The 21,557-nt window shown below is 41.6% G+C and overlaps 1 protein-coding gene across 5 annotated transcripts in view; it reads right to left on the bottom strand.

The window, feature by feature from the left end:
* Positions 1–21,557, bottom strand: part of LOC117590924 (protein outspread) — a 117,534-nt gene that overhangs the window by 32,192 nt on the left and 63,785 nt on the right. The window lies entirely within an intron of this gene.

Raw genomic sequence — 21,557 nt, 5'->3', positions numbered from 1 at the left:
CTGTTCTTAAACCTCAACAAAGCATTGAGGAAAGTTCCAGGAATCGTAGCTTCGCCTTTGCTGTCAATAACGGGGCACGGTGAAATCCTAAGCCTACCACGACTACAATCGATGAACGAGCACAATCTAAGGGCCATCCAAGAACTTAGAAGCGACATGACATCCGGTGGGTCACCCAAGACCTGGTTCATTGCGGTCAGCCTCAAGCTCTGTGGCCTTATCCTGTTGCATCAATGCTGGAGTCGAAGGAACTCCTCAATCAAGTTGCAAAAGGTCATCAGAGAGATAGGTATCGCCGAGGACGGAGATGATTTAAGGGGGGAGTAGTTAACACATAAGCAATAACATGGGACACCCTAACTTAGCGCACAAGAAATGTGAAATATCATGTGCCGCCCTAACTTATCCAGTCCGATACGGAGGGCGCCGATGCAGTAGATGCCGTTGCAGCGGGCGGCTCTGTTATCTGATTGGGCGCCAGCGATCGCATGATCTTGTTTATGCGTAGGCGGCTCTTATCTCTTGTGAGCGCGGACGGCTCGCCGGCTAGGTTTCGGTGTAGGTTTAGAAGTAAGCTTTAGTTTAGAATTGGACGAATAAATGAACGGAGCGTTCATATCAACTCCGACACGAGTCGTAAAACGTGTATTGATATAATCATATTGTTGAGCCTTAAGGGCCAACGAAATAGAGGGCAATTACCCTCTCAACATAATCTTCGGTAGAAGACTCAGTTGCCAACCGCAACCACCGTCCCCCGCTACAAGAGCGGGCCACGGGAACCCGATCGCTGCCGCCAGAGCCAACGCAACGCATACCGCAGCTCGGACCAAAAACGACATAAAGTTAATTTATATTCTTGATCAAATCGATTTAACGCCTCAAGCAAGCCGGTCGTGTTTCTGCATCGCTCTCGCATTTTTCGCCTAATCAAAAAAAAAAAATAAACTTACAAACTGTAATTAATTCAATTTGGTCTTTAGTATCTGAGTTACACACATCTTCATATTTTATAAAACTTGTGTATACTCAGTGTTTTAAATTGATATATTAACTTATAATTTTTCTGTGGCTCCCGAACAAACATACATACATATAACAGTGGAGCGTTGCATTGTTTTTGTTTAGACAATTGTTATTGCTATTCGATCGTATGCTTTGCTTTGCTTTGTCTCATCGACTCATTGCTCTTTGGCACTCACCGTTCTCACGCATAGTCCGTTGCATAGTGAAATTACTAATAGGTGACGTTGTCACCACAGTGCCTTCTCATTCGAAAGTTTTCTTCTTCATTTTCTTCATTGTTTACGAATGAAGACGTAGCCACGCCCCCTTCCGCTCCCGCAAAAGGGCAAAAAACCCACAAATCTACAGTTTTGAAGATACAAGAAAACTAAAAACGCCATTCCGTAGGAAATGGCCATATCTATCAGATAACCAAATTGGGATCCGATCGGATCATTATTATAGCCACAATGGAGAAATTAATTTCCAGTGGCTAAACCCACCCTGTCCCGCAGCTTTTGTTGCTCTTTTTACATTCTCTCATTCACACTCTGATTCTGCTTCACTCGGCCTCTGCCTCTGCCCTCCCCCTGGCGGTGACTCTACCGACTTTTAACCCACCCCGTCCCACAGCTTATATTTGTTTTTTTTTTGTGTGCGGGCGCTGCCTCTGCCTCTGCCGCGAGTCTGAAGTGTGTGGGTCTAGGGAAGGGCGGCGAGCTAAAGGAGCGTGTTGGTGTGAGTAGTGTTGTTGATATAGATGACAGATGAAGAAAATATGTAAAATTTGACAAATAACAGCTAAGGTGTAGATGTTGTACTGAGTGCCGGGTATAAAAGTTGTGACGCGTAAGAAGCGTCTCACACGTCCCTTCTCGTTTTCTACTCCTAGCGGCCAACCTTCACCGATGGATGTCCATCCGCCAATTTAACTTCGGATTCAGTTGCGAGTGATGGCATCCCTAAAAGTAACCAGCTTCCAGTTGCAAATGATTTTCCGGTCTCTGTTACATTGAATGGCGATTGATCGACACCCTTTTCTAGCTCCTCAGCTCCCACCCTGAGACTTTTAGGAGTAGCTCCACTAGCTCGCTTTTCCGATGTTCCCCTCAGCGTGGTGGTCCCCCGCAAAACAATCTTTGTCTCTAGTATTATTCCCTAAGCCACACTGGATGATGTCAAACTACATCTAAGGTCTTATCTTCAATCGCCGCCGGATAATTAATTTAATTTTACACATAAGCGTAATATGTCATTTTCAAATTTCTTCTTCCCGATTCTCTTGTATCCAAATCTTTATAACCGGCTGCATGGCCTGAGCACACTATTATGCATGAATTTCTACCTAGAGACTCTACCCACTCTTGAGTTACTCTCCCTAAGATTTAAAAAAACTAAGGAGCCATTTATCTATCCAATATCAGAACGTACGCAGTCTTTTAGGTAAATTGTCTAGAATATATACGCACAGTGGCTCTTTTAAATTCGACGCTATCGCCATAACTGAAACCTGGCTTAACTCCTCTGTCTCCGATCAAGAAATTCTCGTCCACAAGTTCACCACTTATAGAATGGATCGTCCATCATTCGCTGGTGGGGTTCTTATTGCAGTGAAAACGGCATTTGCGTCCGAGCTGTTTTCATTCAACAACATCCATGGTATCGAATTAGTTGCAGTCAAAATCCGTATTGGAACAGCATTTATCTTTTTGACCTGTTCTTATATCCCACCCAGATCTGATGCCGTTGTTTATTTGAACCACCGTTCTGCAATTCGATCTGTAGTTTCTGCTTTAGGCTGTGCTGATCAGAGACTAGTCATGGGTGACTTCAAAATCCCATCTCTATATTGGCAACAGGATGATTTAAACATGTTGCCACCTGGAACTCAACATGATTTCGTCGAGGGGGTAACTGACGTCTCGCTTGCCCAAATTAACTCTGTCAGAAATAATAGAGATAGACTGTTAGATCTCATCTTTGTCAGCGATGCCTCTCGAACAACGGTTTCAAGAGGCAATCCGATATCTTTTCCCGAAGATCCGAATCATCCTACTTTATCTATATTTTTCGAGGTCTCTATTACTAACAACATTTTACCTTCAAAAAGTCATATAAAGTGTTTTCGCAAAACTAATTTTATCGATCTTTGTCTACATCTCTCGCAAGTTGATTGGTCCTTTCTTCAGTCCTCATCGCATATAAATCCTACTGTCAATCTGTTTTACGAAACAGTATACTCTGTCCTCGATACCTACGTCCCTGAAGTCACCGTATTTGTTTCCTCTAAACCTCCGTGGTTTTCCAAGTATTTGTCTTAGCTAAAAAATAAAAAATCCCGGCTCTACAAAAAGTACCAGATAACTTTTTCTTTGTCTGTCTTTGCACAATATTCTTCGGTTCGCTCTCAATTTCTTACGGTCAATAAGAAATGTTATAACGTATATCTTTCCCAATGTGGCACAAATTTCCGTAGTAATCCCAAAAAATCCTTTTCGTTCGTCAACTCAAAACGCCAGTCTAAGGCGTTCCCTTCTTCCCTTCACTTACAGTCTAAAACAGAAACTTCAGATCAAGGTATTGCAAATTTATTTCGGATACTTATGACTCCTCCACCCCTTATCCATTCTTCCTTGAAGAAAGTACAGTCTTCGAAGGGTTGTCATCAATTGACATCTGTTTCTCTGCGGGTCCAGATAAAGTTCCGAGCTGTATTTTAATATATTGCGCTCAAGCCCTATCTCATCCTTTGACCATCTTATTTTATTTATCACTGGAGCGTGCTCGCCTCCCCATGATCTGAAATGAATCCTACCTTATTCCTCTTCACAAGAAAGGGTCCAGATCTAATTTTGAAAACTATCGTGGTATTGCTATACTATCTGCCATTCCGAAGTCGCTCGAGCACCTTGTTACTCGTCAATTGCAACGCGCATGTTCTAGCATTATATCCCCGTCTCAACATGGTTTTTTTAGACATCGATCAACATCTACTAATCTTTTAGAATTCTCATCTCTAATCAACCGAGGATTTCAAAGTGGCTTGCAGACGTCATTTTTACAGATTTCAGTAAAGCTTTTGATTCTGTTAATCATACTTTGCTGATCCATAAACTCTATTTATTAGGTTTTCCCACAAATCTTGTAAATTGGATATCATCATACCTGTCGAATCGCAAACAGTGTGTTTTGCTTAACAATGTCTTGTCGAATGTTGGGAAAGTAACCTCTGTAGTTTCTCAAGGAAGTCATTTAGGTCCTCTTCTTTTCAATTTGTTTGTGAACGACCTGCCCCAAGTTATGTTGCACTAACTTATTTTAATGTATGCTGATGACGTTAAAATTGGTTTTTCCTTTTCCGACTGGAACTCGCCTACAACTTGACCTTAATGAATTAAGCATTTGGTGTTTAAACCATTCCAAGTGCAAACTTATAACTTTTCACCGCCGTGCACCACATTTTGTCTCCTATTCTCTAGGACACCATGTTCTGGATCGAATCTCCACATCAAATGACTTGGGAGTCCTTTTCGATCACAAGCTATGTTTTAATAACCATATTGCTTCAACTGTTAACAAAGCTAAGGGAGTTCATGCGTTTATTAAGCGTTGCTCAAAAGAGTTTGACGATCCGTATATAACTAAAACACTGAACGTCTCGTTTCTTCGCCCGATATTGTTCTTGTGTGGAGTCCACAATACAAGGAGCAACAAATTATTATTGAAATCGTTCAAAAACAATTTTTAATATTCGCCCTTAGAAATCTAAACTGCGACTCTAACATACTCCTTCCACCATACCTATCTAGGCTAAAACTACTGAGCCTACCCTCTTTACACCATCGCAGAATTTGCAATGTGGTAGTATTCATGCATGAGCTCATTCTCGGGATTGTGGACTCCCAAACGCTTTTGTGACGAATCGATTTTTCGGTTCCCTCCACATCAATCCGTACTTTCCGCCCCATCCGATTATCCATATGTAGATCAAATCACTCCCAGCATGAACCTTTCCGGGTTTTATGCAATAATTGTAATTACTTGTACCATTTAATATCCCCCGAATTATCCCTTGAAAAAATTATATTTAACATTTATCACATTAGAAAATGTGTAAATTGTATCTTTTATTTCTCTTTTGTACATATATAATTAGTATGTTTTTATTCCTATTCCATAATTAGCAGATAATTGTTATTAAAATAAAGAAATAAAAGATCAGCATCAATAGCCGAGTCGATTGAGCCCTGTCTGTCTGTCGGTCTGTATGTCCCTCCATCTGTCTGTCTGTTTTGTCGGCTAGTTCTCAGAAACTATAAGAGCTAGAGCCACCAAATTTTGCATCCAGACTTCTGTATGCTCACACTGTTACAAGTGTATTTCAAAAATGAGCCACGCCCCGTTCCGTCCCCGCAAAAGGGCGAAAACATCCCCAATATAACATTTTGAAGATAAAAGAAAACTAAAAACTAAACATTCCGTAGGGAATGACCATATCTATCAGATCACCAAATTGGGATCCGATGGGATCATTATTATAGCCACAATGAAGAAATTAATTTCCAGTGGCTAAACCCACCCCGTGCCGCAGCTTATATTTGTTTTTTTCACATTCTCTCATTCACACTATGCCTCTGCCGATTTTTAACCCACCCTGTCCCGCAGCTTATATTTGTTTTTATACCCGGTACTCGAAGCGTAAATAAGGTATATTGTATTTGTGCACAAAGTGAATGTATGTAACACACAGAAGGAAACGTTTCTGACCCCATAAAGTATATATGTTCATGATCAGCATCAATAGCCGAGTCTATAGAGCCATGTCTGTCTGTCCGTCCGTCCGCGTGTCCGTCCGTCTGTCCGTCTTGTTTGTCGGCTAGTTCGCAGAGACTATAAGAGCTAGAGCCACCAAAGTTTGGCTACAGACTGCTGTATGCTCACACTGAAACCAGTGTATTTAAAAAATTAGCCCCGCCCCCGCGTGCCACCTATCAAAAACCTACCAAACAATTTTGAAGATAAAAGAAAACTAAAAGAAAAACGGCATTCTGTAGGGAATGACCATATCTATCAGACCACCAAATTGGATCCGATTGGGTCGTTATTATGGCCACAATGAAGAAATTAATTTACAACGCTAAGGTGCAGATATAGTACTGAGTACCCGGTATAAAAGTTGTGACGCGTAAGAAGCGTCTCACACGTCCCTTCTCGTTTTTTGTGTGCGGGCGCTGCCTCTGTCTCTGCAGAGTGTGTGTGTGCACAGAGAGACAGTCCACACACAGACACACAATCGAGTCTTAAAAAAGTCAGACCCATTAGTATGGCCGCCACGTACTCTTCGATAAAGATTATCTATGGGGGCTATCCAGCTACAGCCAAACACACACAGCAAGGCGGTCAAACAAGATTATGCGAAAGGCGAAGCTAAATAACAAGTGTTACTCAAGGCAGAAAATTAATAGCCAACATTTTCTAAACTAATCACGACAAGTGCCAGTGCGAGTGCCTGTGGCCTGGCTTCGGCGACGGTTTTGGAGTTTTTTCGGTGCTCTGACACAGAAAAATCCAAACTGAAGCTCGAAACTTGCAGCTCCGTTAAGACAACACACAGATATATCTTAGTGCATAGAGCCGATCCGAGCTGTAAATGCCGCACAAACTGCAGCAAGCGCAAAAAATAAACATGAAAAAAAATTGCAGGAAACAAAAAAAATAATGCCTCCGGGTTTTTTGACCGTTTAAGTGCTACAAATGTGAACCCCCACGAGAATTTCTGAACGTGGAGTAGATGGAGTAGCTACAGATCTTTGATACTCAGATCTAAGATACCCAGTACCCAGAAAATTTGACAATAGGAATGACAATGAAAAAATAAAACAAAACACACAAATACAAGCAGAAATAACATTTTGTAAATTTGCGTACATTGACACTTTTCGATTGGGATAGGGGGAGGGGGATATCTCGTGAATCTCGTGTTTCTGGGCTCTTTTTGAGATCATATCTGGTTGGCTGGCTGGTTGTAGGGGGCGATTGGCCCACTCAATGCGATCTCGCTCCCTGCCCGCTCTGTATATCCATGCAGCTCCTTTCAGCCTTGGAGGCACTAACCACTTTGTATGTACAAGAGAGACGAATGTAGAAAAGAAGCAATATTCTCAAAAGACGTAGAGAGGAGACAGGAGAAGCAGCCAGCGGAGAAGGAGCAGCAGCATCAGGAGGAGTGGACTGTAGCAGACCGGTCGGGTCGGTCCATGGGTGCATGTAACACAATCAGGAAGTAATTTTTATTCTACTATAAACCCATAGCATGTGTCGCCGTCATCGTCAGATTGTTGTTGTTGCCTGCTGGTGGATCTTGTTGCTGTTGTTGTTTTTCTTGTGGCTGCCACAAGCGCGAGTGATCTATGCCAAGCCATTTTAGAGACAGTCGTCGCTCAGGCATCCACACAGGCAGCCAGCCAACGTCTTTGCGTGTTGTCGGGGGAATTGCATTTGATTTTCCTTGCACCCATGCAGTAGGGGGGCTGAATATTGATTTCCACAAGAGTTGACGATGACAATGATGATGTGAGGCAATCTTGGCCTGTAGTTCAACTGTTTACTGTTATTAGTAGCTGGAACATTGGATTTCCCGATCACCCTCCTCATTGCTGCTCTGCCTCCTTTCCTCTTCCCCCTTTCTTTCTTTTACATACTTTATCGGTGCAATGCTAGGAACAAGAGGCATATGGGAAAGTATTCTCGGCTACTCAGATATGGACCGCACTCTGAATGTACCTGGGGAAGTTTTTATAGGTGACATATTTCGAGATAAATGAACATTTAATTGCATTTTAAATTGTTTTGTTCAATATATCGAATGATAAAATTTATATTTATTCATAACAATTCTCGTTTTTATTTGTTTAATGAAATATTTCTTGAAAAACTCCATATATTTTTAACTGTTTGATGGAAATGTTTTGGAGAGTTTAAGAGAATATGCGAAGTAAGAATGTGGTCAAAAGTAATCCATTTTTTTCATATTGTGCAATTTACATTTTAAATATATTCTACTTACAAAAGTAGAGTTCCTCTACATCTATATCACTTCTCACACCAACACGCTATTTTAACTCGGCCCCTCCCATAGTGCGAGAAGGGACGACGTGTGAGACTCTTCTTACGCGTCACAACTTTTATACCCGGTACTCAGTAGGACATCTGTACCAAGTGGTTCCCTCAAATTTTCCATTTTACGATTTAAATTGTTTCTACATCTATCATCTACATTTAAATCACTTCTTAGACCAACACGCCCTCTTAGTTTGACCCCCTCCACTAGAGACACACACTGAAAGAAATAAAACGAGAAGGGACGTGTGAGACGCCTTTTACGCGTCACAACTTTTATACCCGGCACTCAGGACTACATCTAGATGTAGAAGACATCGTTAACCACTAGATTATCGTTCACATTACAGAACACGTAGTAAAAAGCCTACTAAATAAAATGCATACAAAAATTGGATCAGTAAATCGTATTTTCCAATTTATGAGTTATTTAAAACAGCAATTAAATTGGTACTTTTTCCCTGCACATTCTGTGCAATAATGACCGCTAGGTTTCAAAGCAGATTTTTCGAAAGTGGCGCCATCTATGAACATTTCTGGTACGCAACTTTGATGGTCACTTTTTTTCTAATACAGAGCGTTAAAACCCTAGTCTTGGTTTTAACTTTTAAAAATTAGCTTTTGGCCACTGTTTCCACAACTCCTCGCAACCAGTTCAGAATCAAAATCTCGAAATAAAAAGCCAAGTGCTGCTGGTTCGACCGAGTCGGAATTCAAATTTATTTAATCTCTTCTTCTTTTCAATTTCGATATTCACCTATTAAATGCATGTTCTTCCTCTTTCTCTATCGTATTCACATATCACATGTATGTTCTATAGCAACAAGCTTCTGTCAGTAGCTTAATGCTACAAAGTCATCTACATCTACAACACTTCTCACACCAACACGCTCGCAGCCCTTCCCTAGACCCACATACTGCTGACTTGCGGCAGAGGCAGCGCCCTCACACAAAAAAAAAAGCAAATATAAGCTGCGGGACAGGGTGGGTTTTAGCCACTGGAAATTAATTTCTCATAATAATGATCCGATCGGATTGGTGATCCGATAGATATGGTCATTTCCTACAGAATGGCGTTTTTAGTTTTTTTGTATATTCAAAAGTGTAGATTTGGGGGGTTTTCGCCCTTTTGCGGGGGCGGAAGGGGGCGTGGCTCATTTTTGAAATACACTGGTTTTAGTGTGAGCATACAGCAGTCTGGAGCCAAAATTTGGTGGCTCTAGCTCTTATAGTCTCTGAGAACGAGCCGACAAACAAGACGGACAGACGGACAGACAGACATGGCTCTATCGACTCGGCTATTGATGCTGATCAAGAATATATATACTTTATGGGGTCGGAAACGCTTCCTTCTGTGCGTTACATACAACCGTTATTCACACAAATACAATATACCCTATTTACTCTTTGAGTACCGGGTATAAAAAACAAATATAAGCTGCGGGACGGGGTGGGTTAAAAGTCGGTAGAGGTAGTGTCAGAGGGACTGCAAAGGCAGGGGCCGAGTGAAGCAGAAGCAGAGTGTGAATGAGAGAATGTGAAAAGAACAACAAGAGCTGCGGGACAGGGTGGGTTTAACCACTGGAAATTAATTTCTCCATTGTGGCTATAATAATGATCCGATCGGATCCCAATTTGTTGATCTGATAGATATGGCAATATCCTACGGAATGGCGTTTTTAGTTTTCTTTTATCTTCAAAATTGTATTTGGGAGGTTCGCCCTTTTGCGGGGGCGACTCGGCTATTGATGCTTATTAAGAATATATATACTTTATGGGGTCGGAAACGTTTCATTCTGTGTATTACATGCAACCGTTATGCGCACAAATACGATATACCCTATTTACTCATCGAGTACCGGGTATACAAATTTCAAATTCAATTTCGAGATTCCTTATAAGACTCCAACAAAAAACAGAGGAGACCTGCTCCCAAAAGTGGAAAGTCTTACAAAAAAAGGGTATTAGGCGAATTTTGAAATAATTTGGTAATTTCAATTTTTGATGGGCAACACTGGGCAACAAATCGATTAACGCCACACTTCGACGGGCGCGGGATCCTCGCCACCGCCTTTTCCGACAACAAAATAAAGTTATCGAAAAGGCAAAAGAGGCAACGAAAAACGAAAATAATAAAAATCAAATGATCGAAAGGCGAAAAATGTGGCTCGTGCGAAATTCGTTCGTTCTACCTTCCTCTATCTTTCTCTCTCGCTCTCTAGCGCTATATTCTTCTTCTCTGTCTTTCATTCAGCCATTAAATGCCGTTATCTGCTGATTACATAATAAAAGCACCACAAAAGCAGCTACAAAAGCTACCTGGTTGGCTGCCTTGCCTTGCCCCAAAGATGCGCCAATTCGAGTCGCATCTGTAGAAGAGTTAACGAAAAGCCACCATGCAACAGTAGCAGCAACAACAGCAACAATGGCCATAATATAACGTAACATTTAGAACGTCTTTGTTGTAGTTTGCTGCCCCTGATACTAGAGAGAGAAAAAAGGTGCCGCTGCCTTGCGTCGTCATTTGTCTTGAGTCATTTACGGGCAGGCAGCAATTTTGGTTGCGACCGATCTTCAGAGTTTGGGGCAATGGCGGTGGCAGGGCAGGAGATTGGGTAATGGGTAGTCTGCTGCAAGAATTGTTATGTTCGCTGTCTGTTTTTGCTGGCAAGGATATGTCAGAACAACTTGACTCGAAAGAGAGTGGTGAGTTCGGGCTGGCACACAACCGCTTTTCAGTGGGGTTTGCCGCTGCAAATGAATTAATTAATAATTAATCCAATCTAACCCCAATTCGGTGATCTGATAGATATAGTCCTCCCCTACCGAATGGCGTTTTTCGTTTTCTTTTATCTTCAAAATTTTGAATATGGTAGATTTTCGCGATTTGTTTAATAGTTTTAAAAATGCTGTTATGCGTTTGCCTTCGTATTTCTTGTCGCTGATGCCTCTGCTGCTTGCCTACCTTCATCGACTGCTTCTCCCTGCCTGCCTGCCTGCCTGGAGTCTAGGTGCAAGAAAATACTCTCCACCGCTTCACACTGCACTCCACTCTTGCCTCTAGGCCATTAGTTATTAGACCTTTGGTGCCAGCCGGCCTGTGTGCGCGAGCTTGGGTGATTTCTGTATGTTGCTATGCTTTGGAATTTTCAACAAGTTTTTCGGCTAAAATATGATATTACCTAAGCACACAGGTTGCAGTCGTCTCAAAAATATGTATATTTTGAAATGGAGCCCCATTCCCGTGGACTGTCCATTCCCTTTCGCTTCGTTCCGTTCGATGGGTGAAAAAACTCAAAAAAATGCTTTTGCGGTTGCAAGAGAAGTGCAATCCAAGCCATGCCTCGTGCAACAAACAACTTAATACCTCCTCGTCAAAGATCGTAAATCAGTGTTTGGCCATTAATTGACGTTGATTGTTTGTCGTCGTCGACCGCGTTAACTTGCAGTTCATTGAACTAATTTTTATAGTCAAATTTTGCTTTTCCTTTTCTCAATGAAATGTTGAAATAGCCAGTGTTGGTCAACGCAAAACAAACAAAAACGAGAAAAATTTTAAAGATAAAAAAAAACTTAAAACGCCATTCCACAGGGAATGACCATATCAATCAGATTATTGGGACTAGGTTAGATCATTATTATAGCCAGAATGAAGAAATAAATTTTACAGTGGCTAAACCCACCCCTACCAGCAGCTTTTTTTTTTGTTGCAGATTCTCGCATTCCACACTCTGCTTCTCTCTGACATATATATGTAAAAAAATTTGAAATTAAAAGAGAATCACTTAGGTACAGATATACTAACTGACTAGTACTAGTACTACTACTACTACTATACTTTCACACGTCCCTTCTCGTTTTTTGCTGTATTTTGTGGATCATTGCCGTCAGAATTAGGTTTATGCGCACGGCAACTAGTTCTCTATTAATAGACACGTAATAGACGCGCTTCAATGAGTCAAATGAGGAATGGGAATGGAACTATTTTCCAATCAAAAGAACTAGTTTATCCGTAAGATCTACATAGCTCTCGATTGAGTTCCTGCAATGTGTTTCAACAAGTGGTTCTTAACATTTCTTGGCCAAAAGATTGCACAAATATCTCCCACAGCTCCAGGAGAGTTCCACGAGCCCGACTTTAACTTTGGGGGCTAATTACGGTAGAGCAAAAGGGCCCAGAGCCCAGAGTACCATAAAAAAATCAAACTAATTGAAACAAAAATCGCACAAGAAAATACCATAATGGGTCCACTAATTGCTTTAGTATAACATTGACTTCGGCATCGAGACTGAGACTGCGACTGCGACCGACCGAGCAACAGGTGCAATACCAATACGAGTGCGCCCCCTCCATGTATCTTTGAGACACACAGTTGCAGTCGCGTTGAGGGGTTTCTCTATTGTTTTCGAAAGCTCACGAGATTTTTCATGATTTTTTTGTTGCAGTCACACCTTTGTGGATTTTTCAATTAAACTAAACGATTGACCTTGGTTTGAGAGAACTGAACTGAGCCTCAATCAAGTTTTTTACTCAAGTGTGTGTCTTTGGATCTCTAACGAGAAGGGACGTGTGAGACGCCTTTTACGCGTCACAACTTTTATACCCGGCACTCAGGACTCCATCTAGATGTAGAAGACATCGATAACCAATAGATATCGTTCACATTACAGAACACGTAGTAAAAAGCCTACTAAATAAAATGCATCAAAAAATTGGATCAGTTAATCGTATTTTCCAATTTATGAGTTATTTAAAACAGCAATAAAATTGGTACTTTTTCCCTGCACATTCTGTGCAATAATGACCGCTAGGTTTCAAAGCAGATTTTTCGAAAGTGGCGCCATCTATGAACATTTCTGGTACGCAACTTTGATGGTCACTCTTTTTCTAATACAGAGCGTTAAACCCCGAGTCTTGGTTTTAACTTTTAAAAATTAAGTTTTGGCCACTGTTTCCGCAACTCCTCGCAACCAGTTCAGAATCAAAATCTCGAAATAAAAAGCCAAGTGCTGCTGTTCGACCTATCGTATTCACATATTACATGTATGTTCTATAGCAACAAACTTCTGTGAGTATGTCGTAAATGCAACAATTCAATAGCTTAATACTACAAATTCATTTTACTTATACAAAATACTAATTGCTCCCGGCCATAAGCCCTTTGCGCTAATTTGGCGTAAACAGCCACCAAAACTGGCCATTGGGACAATAGTGCATCTGCACCTTAGCGGTGTTTTGTCTAATTTTAAATTTTTTCTTCATCTGTCATCTACATCTACAACACTTCTCACATCAACACGCTCGCCGCCCTTCCCTAGACCAACATACTGCTGACTTGCGGCAGAGGCAGCGCCCTCACACAAAAAAAAACAAATATAAGCTGCAGGACGGGGTGGGTTAAAAGTCGGAAGAGGAATCAGCTGGGGGAGGGCAGAGGCAGGGGCCGAGTGAAGCAGAAGCAGAGTGTGAATGAAAGAATGTAAAAAGAGCAACAAAAGCTGCGGGACAGGGTGGGTTTAGCCACTGGAAATTAATTTCTCCATTGTGGCCATAATAATGATCCGATCGGATCCCAATTTGGTGATCTGATAGATATGGCCATTTCCAACGGAATGTTTTTAGTTATCTTTTATCTTTAAAATTTTAGATTTGGGAGGTTTTCGCCAATTAATAACAATAATATAATAAATAATAATTTTTGAACTACTCTGGTTTCAGTGTGAGCAAATAGCAGTCCGGAGCCAAAACTTGGTGGCTCTAGCTCTTATAGTCTCTGAGAACTAGCCGACAAACAAGACGGACAGACGGACAGACAGACATGGCTCAATCGACTCGGCTATTGCTGCTGATCAAGAATATATATACTTTATCGGGTCGGAAACGTTTCCTTCTGTGCGTTACATTCAACCGTTATTCGCACAAATACAATATACCCTATTTACTATTCGAGTACCGGGTATAAATATTATTAATAAGTTATTTATAGACAAGAATCACACTTCACTTCGCTGCACTTCACTTCCTCATTGCTCCTCAGGGAGATTCCTAGTCTGGCAAGCCATTAAGAAAGAAAACCACCACTCCTATACCAAAAAGAGAAGAAGAGAGCTGTTAGCAGTGCGGATTTGGCATAATGAATTGCCAATCATTAGGCAATCTTCGATTGAAAAATTATGCCTTTATGCCCAGGTTATGCCTTTCCCTCTCTTTCTCGCGCTCGCTCTCTCGTTGAGGCACAGAGAATGCGTGGGTCGTACAACATTTGGACAGACTGATGTGGTAGACAGACATGGAACTTTTTCCGTGGCATGTGGCTCTCGAGAGAAAGAGAGAGAAGGGCTCAAAATCTCGAGGTTCAGCTTGGATTTGGAATCGGGTTGGGGAACGGAGGGAATTATAATTTATAACACGGACAGCTCTCTTGCGAGTTCCTTACCCTTTTCCATTTTTTTTACCCTGCCTTTTGATGCTCTTTGGCGTGTATTATATCTCTCTGTCATTTGAATATATGTATAGACATCCCTTTAAGGAGAGAGACAAAAGACAAGACAACGACAAGAAAAGTCTCATAATGATGGATTACACAGGTTTGGACCATAAATTGATCTTGTTTTCTGGCTGGACTGCAGATGGAACGAACAGACAGATGGACAGCCAAACAGATGGCTGACTGGAATGAGAGTGGGGGCGTCTATTGGTTAGCCTTGTCTCAGCCACAAATGGCTATTGAGAAATGTATGTGAGTGAGTGAGTGAGTGAGTGGCTCTTGCGAAATAAATTTTAAATTAATCAAAAAAGTAGCAGCATGAATGTGAAAAAATGTTAGGAATGACTTTTTATGAATAAAGCGATGAACACACTTAAAAAATTTATTTTGAAGTCAATCAAAAGATATTTGGCATAGCACAGTGAAAACGAAGAAGGACGTGTGAGACGCTTCTTACACTTCACAACTTTTATACCCGGTGCTCAGTAGGACATCTGTGCCTTAGTTTACCTTTTAGATTTTAGACATCACTTCTCACGTCAACACGCTCTTTTAGCTGGCCCTAGAGCCGCACAATGTACGAAGCAGAGTGTGGAATGAGAGAATGTGCAAAAAATATGCAAAGCTGCTGGACGGGGTGGGGTTAGCCACTACAAATTAAATTCTTCATTATGGCCAATTGATCCAATCTCATACCAATTCGATGATCTGATAGATATGGTCATTCCCTACCGAGTGACGTTTTTAGTTTTCTTTTAAACCCATCCCTTCCAGTAGTTTTTTTTAATTTTTCACATTCTCACATTCCATACTCTGCTTCAGGCAGTATGCGGCCCTTGGGGCGGAGGCCGAGTTAAAGAGCGGGTTGGCATGAGAAGTGATGTAGATGTAGATTAAATATGTAGACAAAATTTAAAATTACCGGGTATAAAAGTTGTGACGAGTAAGAAACGGATCACACGTCCCTTCTCGTTAGTTTTCTCCTCTATTCAAAATTGTGGATACGGCAGATTTTTCGGCATTCGTGGCTCGGAGAGAGGCGGTGTTATTTTTGGAAAAACACTTAAGTCAGTGTGATACTTATCACAGCAGTCTGGAGGCAAAATTCGATCGCTCTAGCTGTTATAGTCTCAGAGAACGAGACACGACAAACGATACGCCACAACAAAGGCTGCACGAAACAGAGCATGGAGTGAGAGGGGTGAGGATGGCCACTGCAAATTAATTTCTTCAGATCTTCTTCGATGTCTGATAGATATGGTCATTCCCTACGTAATCGCGTTTTCTGTTTTTTCTTATCTTCAAAATTGTGGATACAGCAGATTTTCGCCTTGTTGTTGCGGAAGAGGCGAATTTTGAAATACACTTGTTTCAGTGTGACATCACAGCAGTCAGGATGGTGGCCCTAGCTCTTATAGTTTCTGAGCACTAAACGATAAACGGACACGCGGAGGGACAGATGGATAGACAGACATTGACTCGGCTATTGATGCAGACCAAGAATATACTTACTGGGGTTCTTTATGGGGTCGGAAATGTTTCCTTCTGTGCGTTGCATCCATCCACTTTCGAGCACAACTACAATATACACTATTTACACTAACCAATCATTATATAAAGGAGTTCTTAGAGGATGAGCCTGACTCACGTAGAGCTTTCATGTGATCTTGGATCATAGCTGAGGGCATATCGAGAGAGACAAACCTGAAAAGCTCCGAGCGCATAACTTTGCGGAAATATCTTAATCGATTCGATATTCTGTGAATCATTGAGATTGTATGCGAGAAATGAGATTGTAGGCGTCACACGTACACATGAATCCGTGAGTCCGACGCATCGTCAAAACCACCTTTAAGGCTAGCCGCTAGGCTGTGACGGCCACACCACAATGGAGTTCCACAGTTCCACAATTTCCAAAGTTAGAAATTTAGCCTCCGACTGGGTCTGTCTGTCTATAAGTTTGTCAATGCAACCGCAAGGCTCAGTATCAGCTTCCATCCATCCCATCCCATCACACTCATTCAACGACGGCGTTGAAATCCAATTCGCAATCTCTCCAAGTCAACGGCATCCCCGTTAGACGTTCAGTCAACGTTAGCTTCAGCCTCGCCTCTCACCACACAACCACCCACCCGCCCGCACCGTCTCTGGTGACGCTGTGTTATGTAATGGAAAGCCTCAAAAAGCGACAAACAACGAGAAGGTCACAACTTTTATACCCGGCACTAAGGACTCCATCTAGATGTAGAAGACATCGCTAACCACTAGATATCGTTCACATTACAGAACACGTAGTAAAAAGCCTACTAAATAAAATGCATAAAAAAATTGGATCAGTAAATCGTATTTTCCAATTTATGAGTTATTTAAAACAGCAATAAAATTGGTACTTTTTCCCTGCACATTCTGTGCAATAATGACCGCTAGGTTTCAAAGCAGATTTTTCGAAAGTGGCGCCATCTATGAACATTTCTGGTACGCAACTTTGATTGTCACTCTTTTTCTAATACAGAGCGTTAAAACCCGAGTCTTGGTTTTAACTTTTAAAAATTAGCTTTTGGCCACTGTTTCCGCCACTCCTCGCAACAGTTCGGAATCAAAATATCGAAATAAAAAGCCAAGTGCTGCTGGTTCGACCGAGTCGGAATTCAAATAAATTTAATCTCTTCTTCTTTTCAATTTCGATATTCACCTATTAAATGCATGTTCTTCCTCTTTCTCTATCGTATTCACATATCACATGTATGTTCTATAGCAACAAGCTTCTGTCAGTATGTCGTAAATGCAACAATTCAATAGCTTAATGCTACAAATTCATTTTACTTATACAAAATACTAATTGCTCCGGGCCATAATTTGGCTAACTCGCGTAAACAGCCACCAAAACTGGTCATTGGGACAATAGTGCATCTGCACCTCAGCCGTGTTTTGTCAAATTTTAAATAGGCAGGGGCCGAGTGAAGCAGAAGCAGAGTGTGAATAAGAGAGTGTGAAAGGAACAACAAAAGCTGCTGGACAGGGTGGGTTTAGCCATAATGACTATAATAATGATCCAATTTGGTGATCTGATAGATATGGCCATTCCCTACGGAATGGCGTTTCTAGTTTTATTTTATCTTCAAAATTGTAGATTTGGTAGGTTTTCGCCTTTTTGCGGGGGCGGAAGGACAGACAGACATGGCACTATCGACTCGGCTATTGATGCTGTTCAAGAATATATATACTTTATGGGGTCGGAAACGTTTCCTTCTGTGCGTTACATACAACCGTTATTCCCTATTTACTCTTCGAGTACGGGGTATACAAAGTAAGAACGATAGAATTGGGGTATGCCTGACTAGGGCATTTTCCGTAATTGGATTCTTTTAAGACATGTTTGAGTATGCGTAGGAAGTTCTATGGATAGCACTAGTACAATGAAGAAATCTATCTGTATGGGTTTAACATAAGTGCAACCGAAAATTCAAAATTTCCGGTATGTTCCCTAAAAAAACGGACCCCTGGTACACTCACTGGGTATTCAGATGAACACCAAACAGAACAGGTTTGCAGAAGAGGAAGCTTTGACTGCGACTGCGGCCATATTTCATTGGCAATCACACGGTATAGCATAGAAAAGCAGAAAAAATACTGTTAAGAAAAAAAAATGGGTCTCGGGCATCGGATGTTGTCATTTGTGGATATATGACTATGCAAACAATTTTGAGGCAAGGAATTTGATGTTGTCTCTACTTTTTGTTAAAATCTCCCAGGAGACAGGAGATGACTTTTTGTAGCTTAATGATTATATGCTGTCTTTTTTTAAGATTCTCACTTTTATACCCGGTACTCGAAGAGTATTCCCTATATTATATTATTTGTGCTCGAATGTGGGTGTATGTAACGCAAAGAAGGAAACGTTTCCACTTTCGCTACATATGGTACGAATGTACCATAGAATCAATTTGGCGGTTAAAATTATCTGTCCGTCTGTCCTTCTGTTTGTCTGTCAGTACGTCTGTTCGTCCTTCTTGAAGAGCGCCTGGATATAAGAGACCATAAAAGCTAAAGCAACAAAATTTTGCGTCAAGACTGCTGTAATTTCACACTGTATTTCAAAAGTTCGCCACGCCCCATTTCATAAGAGGGCGAAAACCAAGTCCATCTACAAGCTTATATAAAAAATCGAAAAACGCAGTTCTGTAAATCTATCAGATCCCCGAATAAGGATCAGATCGGATCATTGTTATAGACAGAATGACGAAATTAATCTCCAGACCCTGGCTCCCATTTATTCCAGCAGGGTATAAAAACACTCCAAAATTCTAAATGTATGCTGATGTTGGTGTTGTAAGTATATCTTACTCTTGTATCTTGTATCTTGTGGCTAAGAAAACGGCAGTAAACTATTCCAAACTTAATCGTGATCGATCGATAGCAGGCGTGATAGATTTATATTTATCATATGGACCAGACTGAATGCTCATAAGTTCTGGATTAATGAACACCCACACTGCGCGGTCTGGCATTTACATTCCACTTTGTATTTCCGTTTTCACTAAGCAGTCAATAAACACCCACAGACTTTTCTGCGGCATCAATCTCTCTACAGAACTCAATCGATGTGGGGCAAAAACAATTCGATCATCCGCTAATTGAAGCTAATGCATTTTTTTACGGATAAAACCATTTCGAGCTTACACAGAGCAGTACGACGATCTGTAAATCTGTAATTTAATCTGTAGTTCTCACCTCCACCCAGCCCGAGCGCCATTTTGTAATTAGGTTCCTTTTTGAGAGAGGAAATAAGAAACGCCTGCGCGACTATGCGCATATGCGTGGGCGTTTGTAGACCCAAAAGAAGAGAGAGAAAGACTGCCCGTGAAGGCAGTCCAGAAAAACGCCTCCTGGTTTAATTAATAAAAAGCCATGAAAAGCAGTGCGCAGGCGAAGACTCCTTGCCCAACTTGTCAATCAACAAAATGGATTAAAGCAGGTCTACAACATGGGCTGCAACGGTGGCTATGTGGCTCTGATCTACTCCGTTTCTCTGCTGCTCTCATGATGATTGTGATTATTAATTTCATTACCAGGCAAAAACCCTGAGTATAGCCCTGAGAGTCAAACACTTCCGTTTTGCCATTTGCTGAAGGAAATTTCCGTTTCCTACTCTCCGGTCTCTCCTGTCGCTGCTTCACTCAAGGCCTGTCCTCATGCAAAGCCCCAACACCCCTCCCAACCTGCTGCGGTATAGAGAAACCAGAATCATCACTCTCTTATCTGATGGTTGTCCCTGTCCTTATGTCCTTGTCCACCCGACAAATGGTGTCTCTCAAGCAGGTTATTATTCCCTCTTTTTTGCTTTTGCCAGCTGAGAACTATGCACTTTGTATTCAGAAAAGTTGGCGGGGCGATAAAAATCTCCATAATTCCAAGCCATAAGTTTATTGCCGTTTTCCTATCCACAAGATACCACAAGACACAGCCACAAGATACAAGAGTGATACTTACAACAACAACAGCAGAAACGAGAAGGGACGTGTGAGACGATTCTTACTAGTACTACATCTGCCCCTTAGCGGTGTTTTGTCAAATTTAAAATTTGTTCTTCATCTGTCATCTACATCTACAACACTTCTCACACCAACACGCTCCTTTAGCTCGCTCCCCTTCCCTAGACCCACACACTGCAGACTCGCGGCAGAGGAAGTGGCCGCACACAGCAGAAGCAGAGTGTGAATGACAGAATGTGAAAAAAAACAAATATAAGCTGCGGGACGGGGTGGGTTTAGCCACTGAAAATTTATTTATTCATTGTGGCTCCCAATTTGGTTATCTGAGAGATATGGTCATTCCCGTTTTTAGCGTTTTTAGCTATCTTTTATCTTCAAAATTGTAGATTTGGGTGGTTTTCGAACATTTGCGGGGCGGAAGGGCGAGAGATCCACAACGCACATAACTAAAGCCGAAATCAAAACTAAATGAAACACACCTTCAGGCCTTCGTCTCAAATTCAGGTGCAACAAAGATCCAAAACAAATGAAATCCTATTAATTTTTGGGCGATCAATAAGATAAAAAAAGTGCGTACGTAAAGTAATTGTACGAGTGGGGCACACAAATTGTGACAGGAAAGCAGTGGCATAGCAACAGAAAACACAAGAAAGGGAGCAGGCAGCGGGCACTTATGGGGGTAACCCACAGCCCAGAGCTGTGGATTTGCAGCAAGGCCAAAAACGGTTGATGATTATGGTAGATACTTTCTAGGCAGCATAGGATTTCGCATACGAAATATTTCACCATAGCCATTTTTCTGCTCTTTAATTTAATTAAATTGTGTGTACAATTAAATCTTGCAGAAAAACCATCAAACGAAAGTATCTCTTAGATAGTCGCTGAAATTTATTTCCTTCTTCTAACCGCCCTCTCTTTGCTTTATTTCTTTCTAACCAGCTGGTTGGTGGCCACATCCGGTTCATGCTTACTTTGTAGCTGTGGTTTCTGCAAATGTTAATCAAATACCTGTCCGTCCATCTATTGAAAACTTACGTAAATTTATGTTGTTAACAAAGAAGTTCGCGCAGTTGTCTGGGGTGGGCTCATGCGCATGCGCACACTTTTATTAATATCATCATCGTCGTTGTCAGAGTCGTCGGAGTCCGTCGTAGCCCGTGGCTGAACCACACATCAAGCGTTGGCCAGGTTACCATTTGGCCAGCATTTCTACCTCCCCAAATTCTGCTCCTTCCTACCGCTTGCTGCTGCTGCTGAGTTAACTCTTGTAACAGTTTGAAACCATTTGCATATGTCGCCGAGCGTTTGCGGGTTTTAACGATGCTGCTGCTCGAACTGGCATTTATACTGGGACTAGGGGGCTGCAGCGACTGTCGCCACGTCGCTACGTCATTCGCTAATTGGTCGCGATTCAAATCGGCACGAGATAGTGACGACAATGAAGGATATGGGG

The sequence above is a fragment of the Drosophila guanche genome, unplaced genomic scaffold (genome assembly GCF_900245975.1).
Source record: "Drosophila guanche unplaced genomic scaffold, DGUA_6, whole genome shotgun sequence".
Classification (NCBI taxonomy): domain Eukaryota; kingdom Metazoa; phylum Arthropoda; class Insecta; order Diptera; family Drosophilidae; genus Drosophila; species Drosophila guanche.
This window is presented reverse-complemented; position numbering and strand designations above follow the sequence as displayed.